The 13,937-nt window shown below is 30.7% G+C and overlaps 1 long non-coding RNA gene across 1 annotated transcript in view; it reads left to right on the forward strand.

The window, feature by feature from the left end:
* Positions 1–1,870: 1,870 nt before the first annotated feature.
* Positions 1,871–13,937, forward strand: part of LOC131423323 (uncharacterized) — a 32,695-nt gene continuing 20,628 nt past the window's right edge. The window contains exon 1 of the long non-coding RNA XR_009224720.1: positions 1,871–2,007. This is a non-coding gene — a long non-coding RNA (uncharacterized LOC131423323). The remainder of the gene's footprint in view (positions 2,008–13,937) is intronic.

Here is a 13,937-nt window from a genome sequence, read left to right on the forward strand (position 1 = left end):
TTCAAGAATATGTGTCTCTAGGAAGTTTCCAGGAGATTCTGAAAATGTTGGTCTGAGGAACACACTTTGAGAACCACAGATATAGCTCAGGGATGGGCCAACTTTCTGTGAAGGGATGGGTGAGAATAATTTTCATCACACTGTATAGTTTCTGTTGCAATTACTAATCTTTACCATTGTAGAAAAACAACAGCAATACACAGTACATAATAAAAGCATGTGCTGTGCACCAATAAAACTTTACAAAAACAAGCAAGGGATTGCCTGTGATCTGAGAATGGAGTTTGTTGACTTATGATCTAAAGTCTCCCTTTTTTGTGACAAAGGAAGAATTAAGGGATATATTAATGTTATTTTAGTGAATAAAGTTTAAGTTTTACATAACTTTTGGAGCACATAAAGATAAAAATCATTTCAAAGAGTGAGTTTCTTAAATAAATATTTTATCAACTATTAGATCTATGCCAGGCTTCCCTGAGGAATTATCAACATTAGAATAAAAAAATCTGAACTAATGAAATGTTCATGAAGAAAAGAAATAAAATTGATCATTCTTTTTTATTTTCCACTGACTACCCTGTTATCTGCTTAGAAGTTCTAATTATTTTCAATTTTAGTTATTTATCAAACTAGCTTGAGATGCAATACTACGAAGAGTATGCCCTTTAAATCAAAATATTTCCTCAAGTGTTCTGATTGTGCTTTTACTACATGTTCTAAGGTCTTACCATGGTTTTACTTTTCAAGCATTGTACTGTATTTTACATCAGATATTTATTTGAGATGAATCATCTTTGCAAGTATCTCAGAGAATCTCAGAGAACATCGGTATATATGTTTGTATGTGTGTGTGCCTGCATGAGTGTATGTTTAATTTCTATTTTCCTAAACCAGATTTTCTCTGGGTCACTTTTCCTCTTATACATTTCTCACATTGGTTCTCCTTTTTTATTCACAGTTTTAAATGAGAAGAAGATAGGAAGAGTGATAGAGCCTTACAGGTACATGGATGGTGGCTTTACGTTAGGATAGTATGTGATTAGCAACGTTATGCATGGAATACACTAAATACCCAAATTAGGCTTTATTCTGAGATGCAGCACTAACATCAGTTGCTATAATTTTTCTAAGTGCACCTCCAACCTGCCCCTTACCAGGTTCTTTAGGAATATAATCCACTAATATGTTGATTGGTGGGAAGTAGAAATGTCTGGCTGTATATTGTTTCCTTGTATACAAGTTCAATTAACAGCTTTTTTGGGGGGAGGGGGAGTATCAGGGATAGAACTCACTGGCACTCAACCATTGAACCATTTCTCCAGACCTATTTTGTATTTTATTCAAAGACAGGGTTTCACTGAATTGCTAGCACCTTGTGATTGCTGAGACTGGCTTTGAACTCAAGATCTTCCTGCCTCAGCCTCCTGAGCTTCCGGGATTATAGGCATGTGCCACCACAGCCAGATAACAGCCTTATTTTTAGACTTTCTTTTCTCCCATTCCCATCATGTTTTCTGTCTTTGAGTCTGAATGTTTTAAAACAAATATATAACATCATACTATTTTTATACCTGTGCAACATCCTCATATTTGCTTTACAGGGAAGTCAATGCCACTGACAGTGATAGAATCTGGGCGGGGGGGGATAAATAATGGTCCTAAAATTGGAAAACATTGACTAACATTAAGTTCATGAAACAGACCTTTAAACTTATACAATTGTCAATTAACATTGACATTCCTAGTAGATTAACTAAGAAGCTAAGTTAAAAATTGTGTACTGTTAATATTTTGGGGAGGTGAAAATTATTTTTCTTCCAGTAATCCATCTGGCTTTTCTCTTTTTGCTCTCCTCATATTAGAACCACAAGTATCCTTGAAGATCTCTTGGACCCTGGTTCTTTTTTTCTATTCATATTACAGGGAGAGTTTAACTAATTTCAGAAGACGATGCTTCACGTACATGTTTTATTTCAAATAGTTCTTGAGTCTCCTGAAAATCTTCAGGTAAGTTTTCTATCCAAACTCCAAGTAGATTATAAGTGGTATAAAATGCCTTTGGTGTTATAGGGTATGACAGCACATGTCAAAGTCAATTGCTGTCAAATCTAATTTATTACTTTATTGAAAATTTGGACATATTGAAGTTTAGCTTAATTGAGATTGCTCTTTAGCAGCAATCTTCCCAGAATGGAAATGTAAAGTGAATGCCACTTTAAGTAAAGAGGAAAAAGTTTCAGCAATACATAATGTAAAAATAGCATTTGATGAGCAGATAAGAATGATATGTAAGGCACACTATTATCAGCAACCACAACTGTTCCTGCTGCAGTTCCGTGGCACGAGCTCTGCAAAGGAAGCCAAAGCAATCATAGAATTTTTATAGCAAGGCTGTTCATGCTTTTCTAGTACTCATTGTGTCAGCACTTTAATTATAAATTCTATTCTGCATGCGTCTATAGCAAAGCTGCAAACCCACCAAAATTATTTCAAAACCTCACTTGAGTTGAAGATAAAATAATTTAAGAATATTTTTAAATGCTGATCAGAGTACTCCATGTATCAAACAGCAAATGCATCAATTAATATGTTCATTAATTAGACCCTTGAGGAAGTAGATGGACAATAAACACAAAATTGAATAATCCAGAAATGTTTAGAATATATAGGATTCATAGGCAACTTGCAAATGGAAAATTATTATAAAATAAATTTTTCTTGAAATTTTAAAATAATAGTTTTGAGACCTCATCATATACATCATAGCGTCATGCAATTATATTTCATAGCATTTACCAAAATTGCAACTAGGTAAACAGCATTGTATGTTTTTTAGGATGTGCCTTCCATAAGATGACAAGTGAAGAGACACACATTACATCTAACTTTTATTCCAAATGATATACATCGAGTTTTGCCCATAGTATGTGTTCAAGTCAAATGAAGAACAAATATATCAATAAAGCACATATATTTTTAATAACTTATTGTTCAACAGTGACTTTCACATTATCATTTTATTATACTCACCCTTATTTTAGTCCATCATTTCAGTTTCTGAAATATACCTTCATTTATATATGAATAAAATAGTATTTGAAGAAATATTATTTTACATTCGTGCATATGGATATGTTTATTCTACCTAAATAATTTTCTTATATTTATTCTAAGTAACTTGTTTCCTATATGTCAATAGGAAAACAAATCTAGTTTTAAATAGTGATTTCCTGCTGCATCCAGATATGGATTTAGTTGCTAAGGGAAACATTCAAACCCATCTTTTGAAAACTTCAACAACTTCATTTACCTAATTTAGACCTAATGGTGAAGTTTATATGAAACAACATGCAGATCTTCCCCAACATGGTTAAATCACCATATGAAATGTTGTATATCTGAATGTAGATTCAGGAACACCAGGATAAATCTGCCTGTTGTTATCACACAGGGGCAGTAATACTATGTGGAGCATGGAGAGGTAGGCAATGAAGAGTGTCTTTACTATTGCCGGTAGTAATATTATCCAAAATTCTATTATGATTAAAACATTTTAATTCTGTTTATTACCCCTTAAATGTTAAGCAATAAAGGCAATACTAAAAATGTTAAAAACATTTTAAAGTAAATTAAGGAACTAAATTTGCCAATGATTTTGCTGTCTTTTATATAAAGTCATGATGGAATAAAGTTAATATACAAAAAGAGTGTTCTAAAATTCTTGTTTGGTCAGTGATGAAAAGTGATCAAACCCTAGAACTTTACCATAGGTCTGACATTTTTTTTTCCTTGTACAATCTTTGATTTTTGCCCTTCATTATGTCATACATTGAGAGTGATGCTTACTTCCATTCCAGAGCCACTGGCTGTTGTCAGATTCTATCACAACATTAAAATTTTAAACTACTGAGTGCTTTATATAGTAACTTTTTCTATGTTAATACTTAAAAGACATAGCTGTAGTTTGTCTGACAGGGCATCTTAGTGATGAAGAGTTGCTCAAAATGGTAAAGGAAAATGAAAGAGTTTATGCAAAAGAGCTATTCAAAGACTGTAAAGTTGGTGAATTTCAAATACCACAGCCTATTGAGTCATTATAATGATGGATTGTCTCTACTATTTTCAAATAACATACAGATCTTGTCTGAAATAGTGAAATTGCTATATTATAATGAGTAGTGTGGGAAAACACTAATACTGTTAGCCTCCAAAAAAATGCACCACCCATTTTGACATTCATAAATATATTCAATGTGACATGATTATTATATTACACTGTAACTCGATATTTTAAGGGCATATTATGTTAAATTTCATGATATCTTCACATTGCTTAAATATTTTCTACCTTTTCTTCAATGTATATTACTGATGATAGTTACTTTCAATGTGTGGAAATGTGTCCAAGACTTGATTTTTGTGACATATGCATGTAAAAAGCAGTTTTTTAGCTTATACTAATTATTTTATAAAAAAAAAAAAAAAAACAGGCACATTGAATTAGTTCCACATTGTTTCTGAGCATTGTGTTCTAGAATTATTAAAGACAGCATATTAGCAATAAAGTTCAGACTTCTGAAACATCTAAAGAGAAAGTAACCTATAGTTTAAGCAGACATTTTTCCTGTTGTAGAGATATACAGACTTTGAGATTTTTATTTCTACTATTTCTGAGCTCTTTATACCAGCAAGGCTCCCTGACATTATCATTTACTGGGGAAAAATTATTATTCACAAGTATGCCAGCTATCTTGAAACATATATGTTTTCTTGCTCATAATTCTCTTTGTATGCATCACCTATGCTGGTAGGTTTTCAATCATGGTAGACTACAACAATATTCCAAGAGTCTATTATTATTAGTAGTAGTGGTATTATCATCCATACTGCGGATTGAACCCAGAGGTGCTTTACTGCTGAGCTACAGCCCCAATCCCTTTTTATTTTTTTTATTTTGAGAAGTTCCCCCTATGTTGCCAACAAGTTAAGTTAGCTGAGGCTAACCACAAATTTTCAGTCTTTCTGCCTCAGCCTCTGGAATCACTGGAATTGCAGTCATGCACCACCACATCACACCAGGAGGCTACCATATTAATGTTAAGAATTAGATTATTTTCTTGGAAGTATAACATAACTATAAAATTGGAATTACTTATACAAATAAGTGCAGATTTACTGCATTAAATTAAATTAACAATTAAAACAAGAAACTTGCTTATGTTCACTCACATCAGAATCAATGATTTCATTTGAAGTTGGCCTCCATTCAGTAGATCTAAATTAATTGGAAACTTTTCAACAAAGTTCAGCAAATACTGCTGATTTTTAGTTGATTTTTAAAATATAAAACAGCACTGCTTTCTAAAGATAAAGTTACATATATTTAAGGATTACACCAGGATGTTTTCACATGCCTATACTAGCTAAAATTATTACCATAATCATATAGTATATATGCACATGTGTATGTATGTGCACGTGTACTGGAAGCTTCTAAAATCTACTCTTTAAGCAAATGTCCAGCATGTAATACAGTAATTGACTATAGTTATCAATTTGCACATTAGATCTCTAAACTAATTTATTCTACATAATTGTACTTGGTACCCTCTGACTAACATCTATTCATCTCTACCACCTCCCTGCCACTCATAACCACAAATATATTCTGTTTCTATGAAATCTGGGTTTTTTTTAAACACTTTTAAAAGTGAAATCACACAGAATTTTTCTTTCTGATCTGGACTATTTCATTTAGAAAAAGTCCTCCAAATTCAACTATATTGTTGCAAATGGCAAGAACCTCTTTAACAAATACATCTTGCAATTAAAACTTTAGTAATATAGTGTTTGCCATATTGCATCTTCATTATTTATTTCTTTCTACAGAAAATGTACTGAGGAAGATTTTTGTGGTATTAATGATTTATTCTCAGCATCCATCACCACGCCTCACAACAAGGACACACTGAATATTAGTGTTCAAGGATCTTAGCTACCACATCCTACTACCATCTTTTTCTAGTGACAATGCTTCCTTAGAACCAAAATAATTAAATAAGCAAGTAATTAATTTCAGATTGAATTTAAAGGGGAAAAGTTCCATTACTCCTATTCCTCAATTCCATGTGTTTCTTTTAAATTTAAAATTTTTACCTTAAAGGGAAATTGAGTCAATAAAAAGAAAACCACATGAAATGTGCATGAATCTTGTCCTTTAAAAACAAAATAATTTTTTTCTTATAATATCTAAATTGAATTTTAGAAATATTTATTTAAGATTCAATTGACTTTTTAAAAATCTGATTATACATTCTAGGAGCAATCTTCAATTCTGAGGCAACATAACTACTATTAGCATATTATATTGGCATGGGTAATGTTAAAATTATGAGATTCAAGGTAACAGATAGTACTCTGAAGAACAATTTCTGCAACTTGGAGATTGTCCAAAGAAAAATCACATATGATAGTTAATCAGTGATACTGACATCTGCTTTCTCTAGAGATCAATAAGTGAATATCGGTGAAGGTTATTATGATAATTGAATGCACAACTACTTTAAATATACCTGTAAGTGATAGAAGATGGTCCTTAAATTAATATAGGAAATGGATATCTTAAATGGGTAAAATTAAAGATATTTAAATATTTCCAACTCATCTGAATCTTAAAGTGTTTTTATAGTCAAAGTAATATAAAGTCATAATTTTAGGAGGAAAAAATGTAAAGATAGTAGCTGTTACATATTAGATAATTAATATTTGTCAGTTGCTACTATATTGAACTGAAATAACAAGAATTATATAAAGAAAACATCTAAGATTTGTTTGTTTGTTTGCATGTTTAACAGTGCTAGGGACTAAACTCAGGGTCTTAAGCAAGCAAAGCAAGCGATCTACCACAAAGCCACATACACAACCTAATCCAGTTGATTTAAAATGTTATTTTTGTGCAATTTAATTATCATTACTTCATTTATTTCTTTTACAATACTCTCCAAAACTTTTTATTTTTTATTTATTTTTAGTACTGGGTATTAGACTCAGGGACTTGTACATGCTAAGCACATTCTCTATCACTAAACACTCAGTACTATAAATTATTTCTTTAATTCACCTGCAGAGAACATTTTACATTAAAAGTATTTTGTAATGAAATTATAAATTAAATTGGAAAAAGATTCATAATTGACATGAACATTTGAAAAAAGGAGTGCATAAGCTCACTAATCTAGCTAATGACCAAGAAAGAGAAATCATAAATTATTGACAATCTTCACATATTAAGAGTGAGTTATTCTATATGAACACTTGCATAGTAGAAATAAGTGCAAAGGATGTTATTGTTATAGAGTGTTCATAGCTTAACTAGTCTGGACCCTGGACTTGTTGATTTCTTATAATATGATTAAAATATTAAGACTAGATAGAAACTGCATTTTTTTTTGGTTTAGTAATTGTAGATTAGATTTCAGATAAACACTCCTTATAAAGAAAGTTACAAAACTGGAATGAAAAATCCTATATGAAGACAAAAGACAATTGAAAAAAAAATACTAGGAAAATATCCAAGGAAAGACAGAAATTCAGTATAAAGTTTTAATACCTGAAACTTTTTGAAAGTTTGGTTGTTACCTAATTCTAATATTCTGGACATGTGAATTGGCAGTGTCCTTATGCAAAAGTAGCAAAGGTTAAAGAGGATGAATACCTAAGTATGGGAGGTCTTGATAAACTTGAATTTGCTCGAGACACAAAAGGACTATTCCCTTAAAATAATGTTAATGTTGATGTTAACTGACCTTCCCAGAAACTTCATACCAACTCCAAATTAACCTAATGTCTGTGATGAATTAAGTTGTTAGTGCTCCAGATACCTACAGAAGGAAACATAAAACTTTTGGGAGTGAAGATAATATTCTAAGCCACTATTATTTTATAATTTAAAAAGTATAATGTGTACCAAAATTAAATATAAGCAGTTACCCAAAGGGACTAAATTACCTGAATGAGAAGAACAACAAGAAAAAGAAATAGATTCCAGTTTTTTTTTTTTTACATGTTAGAGTCATTAGACAATGACTATCAAAATAAAAATTAATCAGCCTGAATTGTGCAGTATTAAAAATAACTGAAATTTTTGTCAGAAACGGTATATTTTTAGACAACATAGTAGAAAATCTAGAATCTAGTGTAAATAAAGCAAAAATTAACAAATCAGGGCAGTCAATATAGCTCAAAAGTAGAAAAATATTCAAATTGAAATGTAGAGAGTTAAAAGCAATGAAAATAAAAAAAATAAATGGTATAAGAGACACAGTAAAAATACCTAATACACAGGCACTTAGATTCCCCCAAAGGATAGGAGAGTGAAGATGGGCAGATTCAATATCTTAATATGTAAAGAGACAGTGACTAAAATCCTTTCTAAAGTGGTACCTGGCATCAAACCACAAGTGAAGAAAGCTCTGAAAATGCCAAGTTTCAAAAACAAAAAAGTGATAAAGTTCAAATTGCATTATATTAATGCTTCTGGAAACCAAAAGACTAGAGTATAATATCTTAAAAGCATTCATAAAGTCCAAGAGTCATTGTCTTCAAGGGGAAAACAACAACACTGAGATTTCATCAACCAATTCAATAGAGACTATAAGTTAAAAAAAATTGTATTTCTATTGTGCTAAAGGAAAATATGTGCCCAAATTATAGAGCATGCTAAGCACACATAATAAATACCTATATCTTCATTAGATATTAAGGTCAAATAAGTACATTTTTAGATGTGCATATACAACTCCAGAAAACCTGCACTAAAGGAAAAGCTAAAGTGGATTCTACCAAAAATTAGTGTCTTGCAAATGCAAGGAAGGATAAAGAGCATAAAACCAGAAATAGTTATCATATGCAGCATTTCCATATATTAACAAATTCAACTGTAGCATAAAACTAAGGAGGTAGTGAATGAATTTCAAATGTCATTAATGGACATTACATTTTGGTAAGTCAAGACCCATTTGATAATCTCTCGGTTTTACACAAATAAAAATATTTTAAAAGTTGAAAACAAAAGAACTTACAACAAGGGTAAAAAATAAAAAGACCCCAGAATAATTAATTTAAATATAATTATACTGGTAATTATATTAAATATAAATTGATTAATTTCTAATCAAAAACCCAAATTGCTATAATTAGTTTTAAAAAGGAGAGGTTCTATTTGTTGATAAAACAAAACAAAACAAAATAACTAATCATTGTACCATATAAAGATAAATTAAAATTAAAAATTTTATGGAAATAATATCTTGATACCAAAAATACATTAAAGTAAAATGCATCCAAAGAGATAGAAACATTTCATTGTGCAAATGATCCAATCTAATAGAACTATGTACCAATTCAATTTTGTTAGCAACTATATAATATAAGCTCAAATATATAATAATATATGAAACAAAAGACTATGGAACTAAAAAATAGAAATAATGTGCAATTCTTAAAAATAGAATTACAGAACCTAAATAAAGTGTATGAGTGTGTGTTCAACAAATGTTATGTCATTGCAAACAAGAACTTCAGAATACTCTTTGTTCACAACTACAATTGAACTGATATGTATTTTCTGGTCACATGTAATTGAGGTAGATACAACATTTATAGGTTGACTGAAAATGTCAGGTGTGGTGGCACACAGCTATCATCCAGCTACTTAAGAGGCTGAGGCAAGAGGATCACAAGTTTGGGGCCAGTCTTGGTGACTTAGAAAGATCCTGCCTCAGAATTTAAAAGGGCTGAGGATATAGCACAGTGGCAGAACACCCCTTGGTTTAATCCTCCCCAAAACGGCAAAGAAAAAAAATTTTGAAGGGAAGAAACGATATATTTGAAAATTAGGTTGTAAACATCTACAAAACCCTAGTGTAGGAAGGATTATGATGGATCTTAGAAACATTCCAAACTTAATGTGAATTAAAAGCAAAGTTTCAAAATCTAATAAAGGACAATTAAATACACTTGTAGCAAACATTATATTTAATGGTACAATGTTCACAACTTTCTCTTTGGGATCAGGACCATACACACCCTACCATATTTCCCATTATACAAGAATGTACTTTAAATCCTAGCCAGTATAATAAAGAAGTATAAGCAATTAATTTTAGAAAGCAGTAAGGAAGACATTAAAAAGCTACTTCTTAGATGATGGAATAGTGTATGTAAATATGCAAAGGAACTACAATAATTTATTAAAGTGACAAATGGTCCTATCAAAATTTCCATGAAGAACAATATCAAGAAACAATTATTTATCAGCATACCAACATTTATATTAATATATAGATAATCAGTTGGCAAATGGGAGAAAATGCACATTTACAACATTTACAGCATTAAAAATGTTGAATAAGAAAACAAGCTAAAGCTCTGTGAGGACACTACCGAAACAATAAAATTAACACCAAGATAAATTTTTGAAAAACGAAGAAGATAAAAAAGATGTTTATGAATAGGAAAAGAGTGTCATAAAAATGCCAAACCTTACAAATTGATATATAGATTCAATGCAATCATTATCAAAATTTCAGCACTTTTTCAAAATATAGCTTAACTGATGACTTTAAGATTTCCCTACACATTACACATATGGAACTATATAGACCAAGAAGAACCTCAATGCTTCTAAAAAGGAACAAAGAAATTCTTTCTCTTTTACCACAATTTATTTATTAAATTGAAGTAATTAATAAAAATAGTAATAATGCAGGAAAAAACCACCATTTTACTCTGTTTCAAAGAAGCCAAGATGTGTGAACTGCCAGTGTTTCTTTCAATTCTATTCTATTTGTTTGAAGAAATTCTTTTAAAATTATAGTAATAGATATATAATCAGTCTTAGATGACATTTGTTTGAGATTTAGTATCTATTTTAATGGAGTTTGGGAAAAGATGTGACAGAGATTCTTACTTCATGCAATTTTAGTCCTGTGCATTTACTTCTCCCATTTTCAATGTATGACATAGGCAGAAGAATCACTTATTGTAGCATTTACACTAGATTTTTATGCTATTTTCTATCTTGCTTTCAAATTCTAAGAACAGTGTTTAACTCTTTTAGGAAAAAACGTCTTGGGTCTATGATACCCAAATTTGATTTGGCTGAATCTTATAGTATTTTGAACATTATTTTATTCAAAATTAAGCAAATTAAGAGAAATTCAGGGAGAAGACATTAGAACATGTATGGTCAAGAAGGAAAAAAAAGAAGCAAGGAGTCTGGATAATCAAAAGAGAAGGAAATATCTCACAGACAACAAAGCAGGGGGGAGAAAATGAACTCTTCAAGAAAATAACATTAAGTATCTAGTATTGAGTGCAGATCATTTGAAGGCAAGTATTACCCTGTAAAATACTTGCAAAGTATAATTTAGCATCACTGATTATAAAGTGAGAGAGGAATTTCCAAATATTATCTATTTAACCATTTCCCTCCACCTGTTCTCACAAATCTCCACCAGACAGTAGTTCAAACCATGCTTAACTTCTCTGAGGATCTATTTCAGTTTTAAGCTTCTTATTATGCTGCTATATTAGCTTTAAATCTGTCACCACATTACTTTGAATTTGAAAATTACAAACAGAAGAATAAAGGAAATAATCAAGAATTCTACCAGTTAGAAAAGCTGTGTAAAATAGAGACAGAGGATAAAATATGGAGGAGATTAATATTGAAACAGAAATATCGTTCCCTTGCTGAATTCCAGAAACACGTTAGGTGAAAAATCAGATAGTTAGTTCTCATCTTCTGATTAGGAGTTTATAATTTATTCAGTGGAGTGGGGGAGGAGGAGGACAATCAGGTAACATATGTGATATAACAAATGTTTTAGAAAGATTAATTTGACAATAAAATGTTGTTTGGATTGAAAGAATAAAGTCAGAAGATGAAGAAGTTAATATAATACTACATAAATCTGAGTGAGTGAATAGCCCTGAAAAATGAAAAAGAGGGAATAGAATGTAAAATCATAGTAGACATAAATCTTGTAGAACTTAACTTACTGAATAGAAAAAAAAACAAGAGAGAATAAAGGTCAAATAAGGCTCTCAGATGTTGAACTGGTTTGAGTTGTACAGAGTAAGTTTCAGGTATATAATATGTTAAACATGAAGTACAAATAGAAACAGTGTACGGTAAAAAAATCATAATAATAACTAAAAATGTTGATTCACTGTTTTCAGAAGAGAAGTCAGGCTGGGATGGTTGAGAAGACAGAGATCCAAAAATCATCCACATGAAACTAAAAAGAAAGTTATGTTTGGAGAACTAAAAGCTAAGCATGTTTATATTCTCAAGGTAAAGAATTTATGGAGAAAGAAAAACCTCATTATTTCCATGAAAAAAAATAAGATTTTTTTCAATCAGCCTTAGAATACATGCCAAGCCTCTAAAGAAAAAGCATAAGGAAGATTTCATTCATTTTAAAAGATACACTTCAAACAGGGCATTAATAATCAGAATGTATAAGGTACTTAAAAAACAGCACCAAGAAAAATTATTAACCTACTCAATAAATTGGTGAAAGATATAAAGATATGTTTCTCAAAAAGAAATGCAAAGAGCCAACAGACATAAGAAAATTGTTCAACCTCCTGAGGAAGCGGGAAGCTAAAATCAAAACTAGACTGAGATTTTTATCTCAACCCAAGTAGAATGACAATCATTATGAATACAAATAATGATAATTGAAGGCAAGAAAGTGAAAAAAAAGATACACATGTACAAGTTGGGGGAGCTGAAAATCAGCATGAGCACTTTAGAGAGCAACACTGTTTTTCTTAAAAGACTATGAATGGACCCACCATACAACCTTGCTATCCCTCTCCTGGGTATTTAGCCAAAAGAATTAAAATCAGCATACTATAGTGATTGATGTATACTAATGTTTATACCAACACAATCCACAGTAACTCAATTATAGAACTAGCCTACATGCCCATAAATAGACTCATGGGTAAAGAAAATATGTTGTATATACACAACAGTGTTCTTTTCAGCCTTATAAAAGAATGAAATTATGGCATTTGTTGGTAAATGGATGGAACTGGAGAATATTATCCTAAGTAAAATAAGGAAGACACAGAAAGTCAAGGGCCTAATATTCTTTCTGACTTGTGAAAGCTAAAGAGATAAAAGGGAATATAAAAGGAATGTTGTCAAAAGAGAAGGGAGATCAGTTAGAAGTGGGATACCAAAAAGGAAGAAGGGCGGGAAAGTACAAGAACTGGGGAATGAAGTCAATAAAGATGACAAACTAATGCTATCTCCATGTATGAATATATCACAGGTATTCCAATTTTATACATAACTATAAATGTATCAATTAATAATAAATAAACAGAAGGAAGACCAATAAAGTAGAGAAAGAGGATCAGGCGAGGGGAGAAGAAAGGAAAGGGAGTAGTACTAACTATTGAAATGAAAAAGCTAATGTTATAAGCACTTATGAATAAGTCAGTATGAAAGTCACTATTATGTATATTTCATTGAACTAAAATAAAACATAAAAATAACAAAGTTACCCATTTTAAAATAATATATATATATATATATTTACATTTTGAAAGGGTATTTATCTAAGTTTCTAAGATTGTAAGAGACATTTTAGATGACTTTGATACTCAAAACCACTTTTTATTTGATTTTGAGCAATTCTAATATACAATATTATTTCTTTCATTCCTTCTTCATGCTGCTTCTAGTTGTTAATATCTTCTTCCATTTTGTTAAAAAAATACTAGAAATCCATCTATCTGTTGTGGTAGTTTCAAAACTCAATGCATGTGTAAAAAGAATATGCTCCAAAATGAAATAAAATGTATTTCAGTAAAGAATTTTTAAAGAACCCATTCTTCATCTTTCAGGCAATCATTTA

The sequence above is a fragment of the Marmota monax genome, unplaced genomic scaffold (assembly GCF_021218885.2).
Source record: "Marmota monax isolate L192 unplaced genomic scaffold, Marmota_monax_Labrador192_F-V1.1 WCK01_AAM20220418_F8-fsc00027, whole genome shotgun sequence".
Classification (NCBI taxonomy): domain Eukaryota; kingdom Metazoa; phylum Chordata; class Mammalia; order Rodentia; family Sciuridae; genus Marmota; species Marmota monax.